Consider the following 4536-nt stretch of genomic DNA (forward strand, 5'->3'; position numbering starts at 1 on the left):
AATATAATTTCTTTTATTTGTGTGTGAATTTGCCAGCAGCACCTCACTAGAGCTGAACTTTTGCTATATAAATAAAACCATCTGGTGTATCCAAAGAATTTCAGTCTCTAGAGAACAGGATCATAAACAATTGATCCTCCACAGACCTTTCAGTATTTTAGTTTGAGTAAAGCTTTCCCACAGCATTGCTTTAATTATTTTATCTGATTTAAATCTTCCAAGGAGTTTATAATTTGGTCTCCCTAATCTAATGTCTTTATGTGAGTACATAAGGAAAAAGTCTACACCACTTTTTTTTTGTTTTCATTTATCTTTGTGCTTTTAAAAATTAAATTTATTGAGGTAACATTGTTTAATAACATTAAATAAATCTCACCACAATGGGTGAATGAATCATAAATAGGTACTCAGATTAACAGAGAGTTTGGAAGAAGGAAGTATGTTATTCCATTTTTTCTGATGGGAAAATGAGACATAGAGTGATAAGTTCAAGGTCCCACGTCCCACAACTATTAACTGCTAAACATGATTCAGACGATGTGAATCCCAGTTGAATAATCTTTTTACTCAACACTGTCTTCAACTTAATGTTTATTTTCTTTGAAGCATGCTTCTTAGTAAAACAAAGAGAATTCAGTCTTTGACCAATTGACCAAACAAGACCCAGCAGCTAGGAATTGGTTAAGACTCATAATAATAAAATTGACTTTCTTCTGCTTTTCTTTCTTCTTTAACCTTGCCCACCCCCTTTAACAAAAAAATTGTTTAGTGTTAATTCATTTCTTGGAAAAAGCAAGTTTCTAGGAAGCTTCTGAAAGTACAATATGTTTGTCTGGGAGACCAAAAGGGATTGATTGCAAAAGTCATGTTATTGAATGCTGGCCATAGAATGTCTCCATCCATAAGGTTGTATTAGAATTAGTTGGGGAGATTAAAAAACAAAGCTGATGCCTGGGTCCCTCACACAGAGGATAGCATTTTATTGGTCTGGGTGGGGGTTCTGCAAGATGGATCCCCATCTTTCTTCTAGGGTGGTGTTCTTTGCTTTAAAGTAGTTTTGAGTGAAGCTAAGAAATCAGATAGCAATATGGGAGGAGTTTTGGGGGGAGGGGGTAGAAACAGCTGAATGTAATGAAGACTCACCAAAAACTGTTTCTCCTTCTTCCCTAGGGTTGACTAGATCTCCAGCGTAGCTTGGGTGATTGGACATAGGACACATAGGTTGACAGGGCCTCTTGACTGTGGCTCCTCCTAGAACTAGTCACAGCTCCTTTGGCACCATTTTTATAGCCGTCTGAAATATTATAGACCCTGCCTTTTAAGTTTGGATATATAACAATGCTGTTGTTTTTGTAAGTTATTTTGGCACAAAATGGCATTCATAGCAACTATCTTCATTGAAATTATATTTGGATGCGACTTATTAGGCTGTTCTATGCATGCACTAATATTTGCTGAGCTATTTGTTTGGGAACAGGATGTACCCTGAATCTTAAGTGACCCACGAAAGAGCCTTCCCTGTCCAGTAAAACACATGCTTCAACTAGTACAATTTTAAAATATTTTAATGCTTAGACGTAATAAAAAGAAATTCAAAGAGGCATGAAAGTAATTAAAGCTGATATCTATTTTTTTCTTCTGGACATCAAGGTATCATTGGCATCAAACCAATGTTTGCAGTTTGAAACCATGGGCAAAGTGAACCCTTGCAGCTCAGTCTGAGAATTAATCCAAGTTTTATTTAGTGTTAGTATTCTTAGTGGTTCCTTTTTAAAAATAGTTCTTTTTTTTTTCTCTCTTTGTGGTTCTTGCTTTTCCCAGGCTCGTGCAGAGGGGCCTTGGTTAGGCTACAGGGAACAGGGCATAGCCAGCCTTCCACTGCCTTCTGTTCGCACAGGGTGTGGGCTGGGAGGAGAGGGGAATAGTTGTAGCCTGAGGCCACTAACTCATTTTTTAAAAATATTTTTTAACTGATTTCAAGAGAGGAAGGGAGAAAGGGATAGAAACATTGATTAGCTGCCTATTGCATGCCCCCTTGGAGATCAAGCCTGCAACCCAGGCATGTGCCACAACCAGAAAATGGAACAGGTGACCTCCTGGTGCACAGGCCAATGCTCAACCAGTGAGCCACACAGGCTGGGCTGAGGCAGGGATGAGGCCAATAACTCTTTACCTTCTAGGATAGATCCATCCTGGCCATAAGACATCTCTCATTTGTTTATATCGTGGCTTTAAAATTATTGGATACTGCCCAGATACATTTTGGAACAAGGCAGGGAAATGCTAAATGAATTTTTAAAAACAATTAAATGCGTTCCTTAGTATATTCAAATTTACTCAAAAGAACCAAATATGGTTGTAATTTATAAAGTTTCATTCTGTTTGCTATTTCTCCTTCAAAATAAGAATACCACATCTAAGCGGTTGACCTCTTACTAAGATGGATATTAAGATTTTAATGACAACTGGTTTTGTAAAGGCTTTGGTGTCAGACTAGTCTTCTTATGATTATGTTGTGATAGAAAGTGGTGGCTCAGGTGAACAGTGTGAATGGGTTCTAGTCTCAGCTCTGCTCCTCACTGGCTCTGTGACATGGAACAAAGTAGCTTGAGCTCTGTTCACATGGCAAGAGAGAGCACAGGGACCGCTATACCAGTTTTAAAGGCTGTGGCACACTTCAGCACAATGTACATTTCTGTGAAGGAAATCTAAAGTGACATTTCATCCAGATTTGCTTCCAAGAAACTCATCACTGTGTACAAATTGTTACATTAGGCATCTCTCAGAAGAACCACAATTTATTCTCAAGACCATGTAGGAAATTGTTTGGGAAAGAGGTCTCTAGACTGACTCATGGCCACTATTTCCCTCCTCCAGCCCCGCCCCCCCCAATTCTCTTCTCGGTCCTTGTTCCTGGTTCCTCCTTCTTTGCTTCACCATATGCTTACTTTCTCACAGAATTTTATGGGAAAATAGGGGCTGTGTATGTGCTCCATTTGATTAAAAGTGAATTTCCATGCTGGAAACATTGCTTTCATTAAAATAAGGTCCTAGATTTTACGTCAAAAGGGAGTTTCTCCAAGATTTTTTGAAGCATTGCCCAACTGAAACTCTTGTCACTAGATATAAAAATAGCATGTTCTCTCAACAAGCAGGTCTTTTTGAAGGAAAATGCTGTGTAATTCTAAGTGAAGAGCGTGTATGTTTCTGCCCAATGTATTATTATATTTTAAATTAGGGAAAATATCTGTCAATAAGAAAAGCTTCTGATAATTGATGAAAATGACTAAAAACTAGTAGTTAATAACCATTTAAAATTTTTAAACCACAAGACTCCAAAAAGTAAGTGTAGTGAGTACATAGTATCCAAATATTTTATGAATGAAGTAATAAAACAATTATTTTGACAATCAGCAGCTGAAATTGGGAGATGAGGAAAATGCCATCTTCACTCTTGCACAATATGGGCTTATTCAAATGTTTTAAAAACATATTGTGAGTTTTAGAAAATTGGTGGCATTATCCCAGGCAGGTTTAGAGGATTGAGCATCTCTAAGACCCTCTAACACCTTCATCTGGAAAATACAAAATGTCCTCTAGATGGAGCACGAGGCCTTTTCTTTGTTAAGGTAAACAAGTCTTCCTTTTGTGAAAGAAATTTTAACAACTTCATTTTAAACAGAAAATAATGTATTCTTAACCTTAGCTTATATTGCTGGGAACATCTATTCTTTGATGAAGGGAATGTTACCTTTCAGACAACAGAACTTGTTCTCACATGTGCTGGAGTAAAATCTTTTTGACTTTAAGTTTTCCAAGTGAGATAGCTCCACTGCATTCTGGAGACATGGGCAAGAGCCAGAAAAGTGACAACCAATGTTCTCTGAAAGACTTGAATATAGCCGAGGGGAGGGATGGTGAGGACTGAGAAGGACAAGGGTTAGGAGCAGTCCCTTTGTCTAGAGCAATGGTTCTCAACCTTCCTAATGCCTCGACCCTTTAATACAGTTCCTCTTGTTGTGGTGACCCCCAATTTCATTGTTACAAATTGAACATAATTAAAGCATAGTGATTAATCACAAAACAACATGTAATTATATATGTGTTTTCCGATGGTCTTAGGCGACCCCTGTGAAAGGGTTGTTCGACCCCCAAAGGGGTCTCGACCCACAGGTTGAGAACCGCTGGTCTAGAGCATTTTTTTCTAAAGGCAGCTCCAGTGGCTGTCTAAGTCATACAGCACTTGTGTGGTGAAAAACAGGACCGTCCACTGGTGGTCCGTGAGGTCCGAAAGGTTGGCGACTACTGAATGCATTCTTCTCTTCTTATGATCAAAGAAACGGAGACTGAGAGAAGTAGTTGTCTTTCTCTTATATTGATGGAGTTAATGCTGGCGCAAAACTGAATAAGCAGTGTAGCAAACGTGTGCTGTTTTGGCTGTCTAGCATCCATTCCCTTTTCCTAAGAACACTGACGTTCTTTTGGAAATTACATTACCCCAACAGTATGGAATCTTGGAAAGCTAGTCATGGAAGC

Source organism: Myotis brandtii, unplaced genomic scaffold, assembly GCF_000412655.1.
Source record: "Myotis brandtii unplaced genomic scaffold, ASM41265v1 scaffold82, whole genome shotgun sequence".
Taxonomy (NCBI): domain Eukaryota; kingdom Metazoa; phylum Chordata; class Mammalia; order Chiroptera; family Vespertilionidae; genus Myotis; species Myotis brandtii.